The 15,903-nt window shown below is 45.4% G+C and overlaps 1 protein-coding gene and 2 long non-coding RNA genes across 4 annotated transcripts in view; all 3 read left to right on the forward strand.

Annotated features, from left to right (window-relative positions):
* LOC311369502 (NLR family CARD domain-containing protein 3-like) overlaps nucleotides 1-15,903 on the forward strand; it is a gene marked incomplete at both ends in the record, with an annotated part of 312,051 nt that overhangs the window by 54,712 nt on the left and 241,436 nt on the right. The gene's annotated exons all lie outside the window — the stretch shown is intronic.
* Nucleotides 3,716-4,625, forward strand: LOC311369561. The gene is made up of 3 exons (XR_014640148.1): nucleotides 3,716-3,975; nucleotides 4,074-4,164; nucleotides 4,242-4,625. It is a non-coding gene; the product is annotated as an uncharacterized lncRNA (long non-coding RNA).
* On the forward strand, nucleotides 6,310-7,460 carry LOC311369563. The gene is made up of 3 exons (XR_014640151.1): nucleotides 6,310-6,558; nucleotides 6,669-6,817; nucleotides 7,204-7,460. It is a non-coding gene; the product is annotated as an uncharacterized lncRNA (long non-coding RNA).

A 15,903-nucleotide genomic window follows, 5' to 3' on the forward strand; every position in this document is an offset into this window, starting at 1 on the left:
CCTCCACATTGTGTGAGATGGTGGGTTTGCCTGTTTCCAGTTGAGCAGAATGAGTCTGCGGGCCAATAGTGTTGTGAACCTAGCCACAACTTTATTAGACCCCCTCAGGGGGCTGTTCTCCCCTGCAACCCCAAAGATGGCCAACACCGGGTCAGGGTCAAGTACATGCCCAAAGCAGTCTGATAGAGTCTTGAATATAGAAGTCCAATACTGTGACAACTTTGGGCACGACCAAAACATATGTGCCAGTGTGGCTGGGTGAGTCTTGCATCGGTCACATAGTGGATCTGAATCTGGGTACATTTTACTAATTTTAACTTTAGAGAGATGAGCTCTATGCAAAACCTTTAACTGTATGAGGCCATGTCTAGCACATATGGAGGAGGTGTGGACATTCCTCTGTGCATTTTTCCATTGATCTGTTGACAGTTCTAAACCCAAGTCTTCCTCCCAAGCATTTTTTATATGGTCTAGAGTGATCTCTGCATAGGTGGTGGGTGGGTTATAGACGGTGGTAGGTGGGTTATGGACGGTGGTCGGTGGGTTATAGACGGGTAGACAAACCAACAAAAAGAACAGCAAACAAAATCACACCAAGAAAAGCCCCATAGGCAGCGACCTGTACAGCCCCCGGATTAAATGAATACAAACACAACACAAAGTAAACTAGGAATGAATAAAGAAACACAACACAAAGTAAACTAGGAATGAATAAAGAAACACAACACAAACTAAACTAGGAATGAATAAAGAAACACAACACAAAGTAAACTAGGAATGAATAAAGAAACACAACACAAAGTAAACTAGGAATGAATAAAGAAACACAACACAAAGTAAACTAGGAATGAATAACGAAACACAACACAAACTAAACTAGGAATGAATAAAGAAACACAACACAAAGTAAACTAGGAATGAATAAAGAAACACAACACAAAGTAAACTAGGAATGAATAAAGAAACACAACACAAAGTAAACTAGGAATGAATAAAGAAACACAACACAAACTAAACTAGCAATGAATAAAGAAACACAACACAAAGTAAACTAGGAATGAATAAAGAAACACAACACAAAGTAAACTAGGAATGAATAAAGAAACACAACACAAAGTAAACTAGGAATGAATAAAGAAACACAACACAAAGTAAACTAGGAATGAATAAAGAAACACAACACAAAGTAAACTAGGAATGACTAAAGAAACACAACACAAAGTAAACTAGGAATGAATAAAGAAACACAACACAAAGTAAACTAGGAATGAATAAAGAAACACAACACAAACTAAACTAGGAATGAATAAAGAAACACACAACTCCAATGAATGAAGGAAGATGGTACCAAAACAAACTAGTTGGCGCGGGTTGAGAAAATGAAGCAGAGTTATACGATATATATATATATATATATATACAGTGCAGAACGAGAATGTGGAGGGCCCCAATGACTGGGTTTGCCTTGGGCCCCCCAATGACTAAGTACGCCCCTGCTCACACACCTCGCATTTAGTGAGTGACAGCCTGAGTAAACCACGGGGGCCACTTTCCACTGGTCTTAAGGAGCCCAGCACCAGCTTTATGTCCACCGTGCAGAGCGACAACAGACTGGTGCCTCTCCAACGCCACCGTTAATGGCAGCCGTCCTGATTAAGACGTCCACACCTGTGTTTTTAAGGAGCGTCAGTGACTCACTCCATGCCACACCCCCAACACTCCCTTTGCCTTCGGGCGTCAGCCGACCACAATCGGGTGACCAGACGTCCCCGTTTTTGGCTGCCTGTCCCTGGCTCAATACAGAAGAAACCACCTGTCCCCGTTGTTTTTGAAGACACAGCCAGGCACGTGCACACATAGGGCCCTAGGGGTGCTTGAGCCCCTGCCCTTTTTGCCTCGTATTAAAAAGTGCCCTCTGAGTGTTCTTCAACAATCGCGCCCACAGTAGCGCTCGTCCGCGATCCAACCCCCCCCCCCCCCCCCCCCGTCAACAATTCGGCTCCTGCCCCTCAAGACTCCTGTGCACGTCCCTGCACTAAAGAATGTGTTAAATGTCAACCCCAGACCTGCTGAGAAACCAGCGGACTTCACAATGGTGACTTTACTGCTCATAATTGTTTATTTTGTATTCCTTCAAAACAGAAACTTCTCAGCGACAGTGTGATGAAAACCTTGCTGGCGGTCGCAGTGAAGGCGGCAGACATCCTCAAGGTCTGTTGAGGCCTGACAAATGTCTCCCTCTGTCCGACCGCCTGTCCGTCCGTCCGTCTCTGTTGGAGAATAAACGGTAGAGCTGTGTCATTGTGATTCCGCCACCAGGGAGCGCCAGACAGCCTTGTTGTACTGAGCGGCTGTGGGACGTCTGGTCGACTGGCTTTCCTCGTAGCGGTAAAATCCACTTTGTAATACAGCGTATAAGTTAAACTAATATATAGTACAACTTATAGTTCAATTTATTTTTATTAGGTTTGGAGTTAAGTCAGAATGGTTGCATTAAAATAGACTGACAATGACTAGAAATTCTAAATTCAATACACATACATATATTATATTAGCCTATGCAAGCAGCTTGGTTAGGTAAAGAAAGATGTGTAGATAAGTTCATGTGTTTATTGTATGGTCATTTGTGTGTGTGTGTGTGGGTGTGTGTGTGTGTGTGTGTGTGTGCGTCCGCGTGTGTGTAGCTTTGTGGGCGGTTCTATGGCGATGTTGCTATTATGACGGCGAGATAAATGAGCTTTGCGCCCGACGCAAATCTAAAATGGTTGGTCTGAAACCTGTAGGTGTGTTTTGGGCGTAACGTGCAATAAACCAATGAGAGTTCCATCTCCCATCCCCTTTAAGAGCCATGAGCGCATTTGACTTGACGAGTTGATATTTTGACAGCGCGTTTGCAGTCTCCGCTGAGACAGATGCATGACCACCAGTGGCGGCTGGTGGTTTTTAGAGTGAGGGAGGAAGGACTGCGCGCTTGGTTGCCATTTGTCACAGTCCGGGCCGGACCTTCACGGTCCTGAACCAGGTTTTCCCTCCTGCTATGCTGTGCCACCAGTGCACCTGTGGCTGGTTACCAATCAGCCACAGGGTAGCCTATTTAAGCCGCAGGTGGCCAGTCGGCCACTGCGGATTAATCTTCGAATGAAGCTACAGCCACGCCAGCTACAGCCGCAGCCGCAGGGCCCCCGGTAGGGCCCCCGGTAGGGCCCCCGGTAGGGCCCACGGCAGGGCCCCCGGTAGGGCCCCCAGCAGGGCCCCCGGTAGGGCCCCCAGCAGGGCCCACGGTAGGGCCCACGGTAGGGCCCCCAGCAGGGCCCACGGTAGGGCCCCCAGTAGGGCCCCCGGCAGGGCCCCCAGTAGGGCCCACGGCAGGGCCCCCAGCAGGGCCCACGGTAGGGCCCCCAGTAGGGCCCCCAGCAGGGCCCACGGTAGGGCCCCCAGCAGGCCCTGGCAGGGCCCCGTAACACAAGGGACTGCATGAATCATGAATCACGTCTACATGAATCATCCCATAGGGCAAACATCACTCTCTGCTATTTTTTGATATGAGAGTACTGTTTAAAATGCTAAAGGTTTAACGTCATATGGAGCAGTTCTCTCATATTTAAGATATTTATTCATCATGTATTCAATTCAAAAGCTCTCAAAGCTTTTCTTGTCAATATCGTTAATACTAATCCATGTTATGTTTCAACATGTTTTTACAATGACCTCCAGATGGGCCTAAAAACACATCTGTGTATTCAAGTCCCTCTGGTGAGATAGAGGAGGGCAGCTCAGTGACTCTGAGCTGCAGCAGTGATGCCAACCCAGCAGCTGACTTCACCTGGTTCAAGGACCGTGAAGACTCAGTGGGACAATCAGGACAGAACTACACCATCGCTCATATCTCATCCCAGCATGGAGGAAACTATTACTGCAGAGCGCATAATGGAATCGGACGTCATAATTCCACCTTGTTGTCCATTTATGTGACAGGTAATCGTTCATCTGATAGACCAACACCTTTGATGTATCAAAGGGTCAGGTTTAAGGACTTGAGCACACAGTCTAATACTGGCCTATGGATGTTGCAGGTTCCTCACCATCACCACACACACTAGTTGCTGTAGGAACCGCTGCGGCCTTACTATCCCCCATAGCCCTCCTCGTCTTCCTCTGGATGAGGTATATTCTCTCTCTCCCTTCATTCTTTGACATGGATTTCTCCTGCTGCTTCTTCATCTGTCTGTTCTCTTCCCCAGGAGAAAGAAGGCGTCCAGAAAAGCCCCTGGGCTGGGAGGACGGCCAGAGACCGAGGAGGGGGTGAGACACAGGAAGTCATTTAACTAACCCATGATGGAACGAACACACAGTGGAAATACCCCGAGGCAACGCCCCAAACCACATGTGAAACGTGACTTCTTTCTTTAGCGAGTGGTCTTGTCTGTTGCCCTGTCAATATGCAAACATAAGAGATGATGCCCAATGAAGAAATGCTGTTGGAGGTGAAAGGCAAAACCCTCAATTTAGTGGTTGAGTGGTGGATCCACGGTCCTACCCCAGCGACGGTAGCCAGCTCTGGGTCAAGGCCAACCGGCATGAAGCCTTTTAAAAGGCTTTTCTAATGGACCTTTCTGTCTCTCCCTCTCTCCCTGTCAGTCTCTTCCTGTTCCTGTGTATGACAACGTCTTAGCCGGGACCAATCGCTTGGCTCCTTCAGCACAGAGTGAACCAATAGAACGGCAGGATGACCTTCACTATGCCAGCGTCCACATCCACCGATTGGCTGGCTCCAATGTCCAATCAGATCGGTCGGAGGAGGTCCTTTACTCTACGGTCAACGTTCAAAGAGCCAAGGCTGTCCCTGAATGAGCTTCTCATGATATCAGAAGAGAAAAAGAGTCACTATTCTGACCTCCTCATTTTTCACCTGCTTTAGCAATGTTATCGTTTGTTTCTCATGCCAATAAAGCTTTTATGAATTGAATTGAAGGTCATCCTGCTGTTCTATTGGTTCACTCTGTGCTGAAGGAGCCAAGCGATTGGTCCCAGCTAAGACGTTGTCATACACAGGAACAGGGAGAGAGGGAGAGACAGAAAGGTCCATTAGAAAAGCCTTTTAAAAGGCTTCATGCACTTCTGGTTGAGAGACCCTTGGAGGAGACTAATGACGTAATGGAGGAGGCTGTGGGCCTCCCTTCGTCTTCGTCCTTCTTTGAAATGATTCCTCCTCCTCATCACTGCAAGGAGTGATGAGCTGGTAGGACTAATTTTAAATTTTTTAAATTGAGTTGAAGAGAGAGAGATCTGTATTCCACTTTGATCGTCTGGATCAAAGGTTACTGTGTAGACTCACAGCACTCCCTCCATCTCACACACACACACACACACACACACACACACACACACACACACACACACACACACACACACACACACACACACACACACACACACACACACACACACACACACACACACACACACACACACACACACACACTCACGCCTGCTACTGAAGTGGCTGAACCAAATGTGAAATGCGGACCCTTATCTACGTGTGAATGGGAGGTAAGAACTGCACAGTTTCCGTTGACATTATTTTGATATTTATCCTCACCAGACGGTTACTATTGGCTGCTCTGAAGTATATTATGCTTGCAGATTAGTTTATCTTCAGAAACGACGAAAATGGTATGAATTGACTTCCAGCTGCTCGTACAGCAGGTAGATTTGTCTACGTTCTAGTCTCATTTCACTCTACTTAGTCATACTTAGTATTTCACAAGGTGCTAGGTGAGCAGAGGCGTGGCCACGGCGGGCCTGGACGGGCCTAGGCCCGCCTCATTGTCAGTCTTGCCCGTCCAATCAGAGGGCTTTCCTTCGTTTACGTTCACCGTCTAAAAAAGGCGCGCAAGTCAGCGCTCGTCTGAGAGCTCAAGAATCAGTCACATCGCAAACAGCCGGCAGCTCCTCCCCCCTCCCCTCCTGAACGTTTCTGTGAGAGCCCTCCCACTTTACAAATATAAGAAATAAAGACATATAGCCATCAGACATTAGGCCTGTCTGTTGAGGAGGACTCTCTCTCTCTCTCTCTCTCTCTCTCACTGTCGCTCTCTCTCTCTCTCTCTCTCTCTCTCTCTGTCTCTCTCTCTGCGTGTGTGTGTGTGATAAGTTGTCATCTTTGCAGTTGGCTTGTCTTATACGGCCAATCTGTTTCCATTTGATGTGATGCACACCAAAGCTTCGTTCATGCGGTTTTGCGCAGGTTTAAAATGTTTAGCCTGACGGTGAATTGTCAGCTGTGACCGAGAGCGTTGAAGCGTTCAATAAATGTGACGCGCCGATGCATGGGTTCATGCAGTTTTGCGCAAGTTTAAAATGTTTCCGCGTAATTTGTCGGCTGTGATCAAATGCCTTTAATAAATTCCACCTTTATGTCATAAATATAACATGCCTTTGATTAATGTTTGTATGGTGCATCTAATCGAGGCCTATCTTAGGTTCAATCAGATTGGCTTTGCCCGCCTGTTTTTTCCTGTGCCTCCTATATGGACATTTGTGGCTACGCCGCTGTAGGTGAGGGTAACATACAGTGATGTTAAGCCTCCAAGATCATTTCTCAAAATGGTATTTAATGAATTAAATACATTTCATTTATGCAGTTTACTTTGATTTGATTCCAAAAGGTTTCCAGACTACGAGTCTGAACTTCCTGTTTCGGAGAAGTCCAACCCGCTGACGCGTGACATCGACCAGGCCTCAGCCAATCACGTGGTTAGGCTGCTGAGAGCCTGCGACGCAGAGATACTCCAGGATGAGAGGAAGCCCTTTTAAGGTCATGTCAGAGGTCAATATTCATACATTCAAACAACAACACAGCGCACTTGTCTATTGTGCTATGGTTCTGTTATAAGTTAGCTTTCTGTGTATTTGGACAGATATATAAATCTTTATCATCATTAAACAAGTGATCATAGTATTAGGGAATGTAGTTGAAATCTTACAATATAAGTTGGTACGTATGTGGTTACAAGAACACAACATGTTGTAGAGACCCTGAATATTTTATTTTATTCGTTTTTCTCCTCAAAGCAAACATACGTCTCATCTCACACTAAAGAATGTGTTAAATGTCAACCCCAGACCTGCTGAGAAACCAGCGGACTTCACAATGGTGACTTTACTGCTCATAATTGTTCATTTTGTATTCCTTCAAAACAGAAACTTCTCAGCGACAGTGTGATGAAAACCTTGCTGGCGGTCGCAGTGAAGGCGGCAGACAACCTCAAGGTCTGTTGAGGCCTGACAAATGTCTCCCTCTGTCCGACCGCCTGTCCGTCCGTCCGTCTCTGTTGGAGAATAAACGGTAGAGCTGTGTCATTGTGATTCCGCCACCAGGGAGCGCCAGACAGCCTTGTTGTACTGAGCGGCTGTGGGACGTCTGGTCGACTGGCTTTCCTCGTAGCGGTAAAATCCACTTTGTAATACCGCGTATAAGTTAAACTAATATATAGTACAACTTATAGTTCAATTTATTTTTATTAGGTTTGGAGTTAAGTCAGAATGGTTGCATTAAAATAGACTTCACTGACAATGAGTAGTAATTCTAAATTCAATATACATACATATATTATATTAGCCTATGCAAGTAGCTTGGTTAGGTAAAAAAAGATGTGTAGACAAGTTCATGGTATTGTATGGTCATTTGTGTGTGTGTGTGTGTGTGTGTGTGTGTGTGGGTGTGTGTGTGTGTGTGTGTGTGTGTGTGTGTGTGTGCGTGCGTGCGCGTCTGTGTGTGTGTGTGCGTGTAGCTTTGTGGGCGGTTCTATGGCGGTGTTGCTATTATGACGGCGAGATAAATGAGCTTTGCGCCCAACGCAAATCTAAAATGGTTGGTCTGAAACCTGTAGGCGTGTTTTGGGCGTAACGTGCAATAAACCAATGAGAGTTCCATCTCCCATCCCCTTTAAGAGCCATGAGCGCATTTGACTTGACGAGTTGATATTTTGACAGCGCGTTTGCAGTCTCCGCTGAGACAGATGCATGACCACCAGTGGCGGCTGGTGGTTTTTAGAGTGAGGGAGGAAGGACTGCGCGCTTGGTTGCCATTGGCCTGCTTGCACTGTTAGTGGCGTTTGGTGGCATAAGTATGTGAGGCTCAAGTTGTTTCAGGGTGTTTTGGTGAACTACAAAATAGCAGGGAGGGGTAATTATGTGAATAAAATGTATACAAATCCACCAGTGGCAGCGTTGTACTTTGAAAGCTGGTGGGCAGCATGTCTTGGACTACAAGGGCCGAAGGAAAGGATGCAAAGCCAATTAGTCAAATCAGGCCTACTCTTGATTTGTAAAACTAAATAAAAAAATCTGGGCCTATCATTGGGCCTATTTTTGCCCTCAATGACTGAAGCTATTGGTTGTAATTTGGCTATGGTTATTTTCAGCTACAATTGTTTTAAGAAAAATGAAGACACAAGACCAAAAGTGATGCCATTTAAAATGCATGTATGAGTAACAAACAATTAAAAGAACAACAAGAATATAATTTCACAACTATTGACATGGGCTGTAAGCCTAACATTGTTTGAGGCAAATGTGGATGTTAATGGATGTTTGAGAATGTTGGTCATGGTGTTAAGCCAAATAAGATTGAGGGACTTCATTTATAGATCAAGTCAATCGCTGTTAGTGTTAAAGATATCAGTGACCTGGTCATACCAAACGGGATATTTTTTAAGTGATTTCAGAATAACGGTGTGTGTAGCTCCATGTTTTCGCCACCTTTCAGACGGCTTGGTAACCCAACGGAGGAGTACAGAAAATAGGTCGACTCAGCGCGTTTATTTCGGCAGACTTTTGGCGGTGGAAACGCCAATATAAGAGAACCGAGCCGCACCACTCGGTGGAAACGCTAAGAAAAGCAAACAGAGCCGCACTGTACCGCAACGAGCAGTAGGGCCGCTCGGTGGAAACGAGGCCCCCAGCAGGGCCCCCAGCAGGGCCCCCGGTAGGGCCCCCAGCAGGGCCCCTGGTAGGGCCCACGGTAGGGCCCCCAGCAGGGCCCCTGGCAGGGCCCCGTAACACAAGGGACTGTGTGCTGGGCGTGGGGGTCTTCGGGGACCAGTGGCCCCCCAGGTGGGGGCTGTGTCACGGCCCTGGTCGCCAAGTCTGATGCCGCAAAGGACCCTGGGAGAATGGGCCCCTGAGGTAGAGGTGTGTGTGGTACTAGCGGTGTGTTCCTGGTGTGTGTGATCACTATGAAGGCCCCTCTCAGGGTGGTGTGTAGGGGCCGCCAGAGCTGAGAACGGCCTTCAGCCTGAACTCTGTCTGCTCATTCCTGTGCTGCTGGAAACAATATATATAGAGCAGGGGTACAGAGTGACATGTTAGTACTAACATGTTAGTGGTTACATGTTAGTACTAATGGTATAACCACTTTCTCTGGGACTCCAACCCGGATTCTAGGACTCTAACCCAGACAGAAGTACTAATGTTCGTAGTTACATGTTAGTAGTAACGTAACCTGTTAGTAGTAACGTGTTCGTAGTAACATGTTAGTAGTAACGTGTTAGTAGTAACATGTTAGTAGTAATGTGTTAATAGTAACATGGTAGCAGTAACATGTTAGTAGTAACATGTTAGTAGTAACGTGTTAGTAGTAACGTGTTCGTAGTAACATGTTAGTAGTAACGTGTTAGTAGTAACATGTTAGCAGTAACATGTTAGTAGTAACATGTTAGTAGTAATGTAACATGTTAGTAGTAACATGTTAGTAGTAACATGTTAGTAGTAACATGTTAGTAGTAACATGTTAGTAGTAACGTAACATGTTAGTAGTAACGTGTTAGCAGTAACATGTTAGTAGTAACGTGTTAGCAGTAACATGTTAGTAGTAACGTGTTAGTAGTAACATGTTAGTAGTAACATGTTAGCAGTAACATGTTAGTAGTAACATGTTAGTAGTAACATGTTAGTAGTAACATGTTAGTAGTAACATGTTAGTAGTAACATGTTAGTAGTAACGTGTTAGCAGTAACATGTTAGTAGTAACGTGTTAGTAGTAACATGTTAGTAGTAACATGTTAGCAGTAACATGTTAGTAGTAACATGTTAGTAGTAACATGTTAGCAGTAACATGTTAGTAGTAACATGTCCAAACCACTGGTGGAACGTCTCGATCCAGGCGGAGCGACCTGAACCCTGGTCCTCTCTCCTCCGGTAGGACGGCTGAGCCCAGGACCAGCGGTGGTACGGCGGGCTCACAGCTCACAGCTCACAGCTCACAGCTCAGCTCATAGCTCACAGCTCACAGCTCAGCTCACAGCTCACAGCTCACAGCTCACAGCTCACAGCTCACAGCTCAGCTCACAGCTCACAGCTCAGCTCACAGCTCACAGCTCAGCTCACAGCTCACAGCTCAGCTCACAGCTCACAGCTCACAGCTCACAGCTCACAGCTCACAGCTGGAGCAGCGACCAGGAGGGGATCATCCGTGTCTCCAGGAGGTCTGTTTACAAAGAGTTCTTCTCTGATTCGCTGACACCACAGCGCGGCTCAGCCAATCGCTGCTGCCGACTCTTTGACTGACAGCCACACCGACACGCCCCCAAGCGGCCCTGTCATACTGAGCTAGTATCCTGTGTACTTATACTCATACTGAGCTAGTATCCTGTGTACTTATACTCATACTGAGCCAGTATCCTGTGTACTTATACTCATACTGAGCCAGTATCCTGTGTACTTATACTCATACTGAGCTAGTATCCTGTGTAACTATACTTATGATATACACCTGTGAAAGGTGTAGATAGTGTACATCGTTTTTATCTTTATTTTATTATTTTTTATTTTATTTTGTATTTATCTCATATCTCTCTTTTGCTCTACTTTTGACTCTTAAGCTGCTGGAACGCGCGTGTGTGTGTGTGTGTGTGTGTGTGTGTGTGTGTGTGTGTGTTACGGCCACTGTTTGTTTGTTGCTGCCTTCTCTTCCCTCTGTTCTGTGCAGGTGTCAGTCATTATCCATTCATCATCCCGCCTCTACCAACCAGCGTCCACCAATCACCTCATCAGTTCCCAGCAAGGGCACACAGATATCCACACAGATAAAAGCCGGTTTGGCTAGTCTCTCTCTCTCTAAGGTGCTAGGTGAGCAGAGGCGTGGCCACGGCGGGCCTGGACGGGCCTAGGCCCGCCTCATTGTCAGTCTTGCCCGTCCAATCAGAGGGCTTTCCTTCGTTTACGTTCACCATCTAAAAAAGGCGCGCAAGTCAGCGCTCGTCTGAGAGCTCAAGAATCAGTCACATCGCAAACAGCCGGCAGCTCCTCCCCCCTCCCCTCCTGAACGTTTCTGTGAGAGCCCTCCCACTTTACAAATATAAGAAATAAAGACATATAGCCATCAGACATTAGGCCTGTCTGTTGAGGAGGACTCTCTCTGTCTCTGTCTCTGTCTCTCTCTCTCTCTCTCTGGCTCTCTCTCTCTCTGGCTCTCTCTCTCTCTGGCCCTCTCTCTCTCTGGCTCTCTCTCTCTCTGGCCCTCTCTCTCTCTGGCTCTCTCTCTCTCTGGCCCTCTCTCTCTCTCTCTCTCTCTCTCTCTCTCTCTCTCTCTCTCTCTCTCTCTCTCTCTCTCTCTCTCTCTCTCTCTCTCTCTCTCTCTCTCTCTCTCTCTCTCTCTCTCTCTCTCTCTCTCTCTCTCTCTCTCTGGCTCTCTCTCTGGCTCTCTCTCTGGCTCTCTCTCTCTCTCTCTTTGGCCCTGTCTATGGCTGGTGGCAAGGTTTTGTGACTGGATGGTTAGAGCCTTTGATTATGTATATACATATGTACACGTCGTACCTAAGATATATATATATTGTCCCCTAGTTTCCCTTCTCCCCCTGCTTGAACTAATTGTGAACACTTTTGTTAGCCCCACCATGTTTTAGTACTTTGTGGCTACCTTGTGGTCTTGGGACAGGTAAGACAGAGGCCTCTAGACATTAACAACACGTAGTGCTGCTCTTTGTTTAGAAACACTAGGTTAGGAGTGTTGCTACCAACTGTAACGTGTGGTCCGCGGGGTTAGCTGTTAGCTTTGTTTTGTTTGGTTAGTTTTCTTGCAACACTCAAGTCCAGAGGCCCGGTTGCTGTGTTGTGTTGTACTTCTGTGTTTTGGGTTGACCTGGGCCCCGTTTCCCGAAAGCATCGTTAGCCTAACGACGTCGTTAACACCATCGTACGATCATCGCAGAATTTTCGGACCGTTTCCCGAAAGCATCGTTACGTAACGACGTCGTTAACACCATCGTAGCTAACGACGCCTACAGGGGTACTCGTTAATCACTAGGATGCATCGTTACTATAGCCTCAGTGGAGTCACCAGCTGGACATTCCGTGTATTGGATGTGTTTTATTAAAACACGTCATCCAATACCACTGATTATCCAGCTGGCGCTATTTCGCAATAGCCCAAAAACAGTGGTTCCCGCATATATATTACTCATAGACTACTGTTAGATTTAAACAGCAAAGACAGAGACATGTTAGAAGTCAACACAAATATAATTTATTGCAGCAATTTAAAATTCCAAAAATAAATGTACCGATGAAACGCCACGTCACAAGGCACCCTATCACAAGGCATATAATAAAATCAAATGATTCCGTTGCTTGTGCGGGAGGTCGCTTGCGAGCGGCACTTGCTGTCTCCCTCTGATTTTAATTCAACCATCGTGGTTAAAATGTCCTCATATTGATCAATGACAGAAGACATACTGTATATGAATCATGCTGAAACCAGCGGGTGTCGGATAATTTCTGCAGGCGTTTTTTGTTGCGATTGTTTGACATAAAGCACTGTAGGCGCGTCGGTGAGGCTGTGATGAAGTTCACTATTTATTGGACCGTGTCTAGACAGTTACGAACTCCCTGACCTTAGTGGAGTCCGAGTGCACAATCGCCAAGTTGAGAGCGTGGTTTTCTGTACGTAGACTGCTGCGGGAAACTGTGCTGCGATGCGTGCCATTCCCGCTTACATTGCCCGCACCATCATACCCCCTGCCAAACAATATGGGCAGGAATCGATCTAGACCAGCAACAGCAATAGCCATGTCAATGCCTCTGCGTTTGAATGATAATGAATGAATGGAACGTTGCATTTTTAATGTTGACTCCAAAGTTTCTAGAGAGTGCGCGGCGCGCCAATCACTGAATGAATGAATGAAACGGAATGCAGGAATCAGAGAAAGTCTGCCCTCTTTGCGGCGCAAAGCATGTTTCAGAAATCAGCACATTTAAATAAATGCTATAGGCCTAGTTGTCACACAGACACATTATATTTTTTATTTTTTTAATATGGAATTATTTCAGGGGAGAAAATGCCGTGAAACAATGTACGCACGGTGCGTTCGGGATTAGGACTGATATAGCATATGTCGGCCTAGACCTAAATTGTGTTTTAATATTTGTAGCGTTCATCTTAGTCTATTCTTTTCGTAGGCTTCTCTGCTGTTGGGCTTGATGGGGAGATATTTTTTTGCTGCCACAAAATATAGTTTAATCCAACAACATTCCTGCGTCTCCCCCTCCTACGGAGCCCATTTCAGCACCGTGTGAGTAGACAGCTACAATCCTACGACGTCGTAAGAGCAGAGCACGCGCGTTCATGTTAAGATGAGTTTCGGGAAACGCTCCCCTAAGATTAACGATGCTGCGTGAGATCCATCGTACGATGGATCGTACGAGCGTGGATCCATCGTTATCGGGAAACGGGGCCCTGCCCCAGTAAACCTGTGATCACCCTCCTCCGTTGTTTTGTCATTCCTTTATTGTTCCCTCTCAACTGTTCGTCTACACCCATAACCCGGACATTTTAACATGCGTTACCTCCCCCACTACCCCTAGACAGTGGGGTTGTGACAGTGTGAAAACACGTCAGACCGGTTCAGTTCTGAACTTCCTCATCTGAGCGGTCTGTCGCAGCCAGCAGCTCTTCTTTCTCCGCTTTTAAAACCTTTCACCTGATTAACTTGTTTTATCAACACTTTAACCTCCGTTTCTTCACTTACATTTATACTTTTATAACTTTATACCGTATGGACGCATTTTAATCACGGAGTAGATAAGGTAAGATACGTTCAAGATAGAAAGATACGGGGGGGGGGGGTATTATACACACGACAAGCATATCTTTTCATTTATATTGATTCAAAATATTAACATACTATTTTAAAATGAAAGAGGCTGGGGTTTAGTTGTATATACTTTGTTTATGTTGTTCAGTAGTATATGCCTACATGAGGCCGTAAAGCAGTTAACAGAGCTGAGGTGGGTCCTCGGTAGTCTGTACTTGGAAGTCCGGACTTGCCAGTACAGACTTAAGTACGCACTTCCATGTCCGCGTACTTGGTATTGAGAAGCGGCCGCATTGGCTGCTGGGCGCAAGAAATGCGTCCGCCATCTTGGAGCGGTCGACCGCTCCACTCTGACGAGCCGTGGGCCGCCATCTTGGAGCGGTCAACCGCTCCACTCTGACGAGCCGTGGGCCGCCATCTTGGAGCGGTCGACCGCTCCACTCACTGTAATCTGTTTGGTGCAATGAACTGTCAGCGCATTTAATTAATCGAACCTCGCTGAATACCAAACTGATGTTCACACGGGTTGTTCTGCTGCAAAGGTCATACATGTAGCTATGATACAGACACACGGCGGGTTTCAATATTCATAGTGGGCTTAAACAAGACTCCTTGACAAAGCAGTTTGGTACGTCGTGTGTGTGCGTGTGCGTGTGTGTGTGTGCGTGTCTCCTCCTCCTCCGTCTCTCTGAGCGTCAGACCGGTTCCGTTCTGAACTTCCTCATCTGAGCGGTCTGTCGCAGCCGGCAGCTCTTCTTTCTCCGCTTTTAAAACCTTTCACCTGATTAACTTGTTTTATCAACACTTTAACCTCCGTTTCTTCACTTACATTTATACTTTTATAACTTTATACCATATGGACGCGTTTTAATCACGGAGTAGATAAGGTAAGATAAGATAAGATAGACAGTTTACTACCGTTTATATTGTCTTTAGGTTACTGGTATATAATAATAACCAGTTTACTACCGTTTATATTGTCTTTAGGTTACTGGTATATAATAATGACCAGTTTACTACCGTTTATATTGTCTTTAGGTTACTGGTATATAATAATAACCAGTTTACTACCGTTTATATTGTCTTTAGGTTACTGGTATATAATAATGACCAGTTTACTACCGTTTATATTGTCTTTAGGTTACTGGTATATAATAATAACCAGTTTACTATCGTTTATATTGTCTTTAGGTTACTGGTAAATGACCACTTTACTACCGTGTATATTGTCTTTAGGTTACTGGTATATAATAATAACCAGTTTACTACCGTTTATATTGTCTTTAGGTTACTGGTATATAATAATGACCAGTTTACTACCGTTTATATTGTCTTTAGGTTACTGGTATATAATAATAACCAGTTTACTACCGTTTATATTGTCTTTAGGTTACTGGTATATAATAATGACCAGTTTACTACCGTTTATATTGTCTTTAGGTTACTGGTATATAATAATAACCAGTTTACTACCGTTTATATTGTCTTTAGGTTACTGGTATATAATAATAACCAGTTTACTACCGTGTATATTGTCTTTAGGTTACTGGTATATAATAACCAGTTTACTACCGTTTATATTGTCTTCAGGTTACTGGTATATAATAATAAGTTTACTGTAGAGAATACATCGTTAGTTCATGTTTTACTGCTTTACTGACCTGTGGTAAATTCAACATTGCGTTCAATATTCAAGCGATTTGTTTGTCTTGAGGCTCAGAATGAAGAGAAGGATGTGACAGAAGTCCTTTCAATGTGCTGATATTTAAAAGGTTTAATATTTGTGCGTATTGACTGGGGATTGACAGTT

This window comes from Micromesistius poutassou, assembly GCF_964030765.1.
Source record: "Micromesistius poutassou genome assembly, chromosome: 24".
Taxonomy (NCBI): domain Eukaryota; kingdom Metazoa; phylum Chordata; class Actinopteri; order Gadiformes; family Gadidae; genus Micromesistius; species Micromesistius poutassou.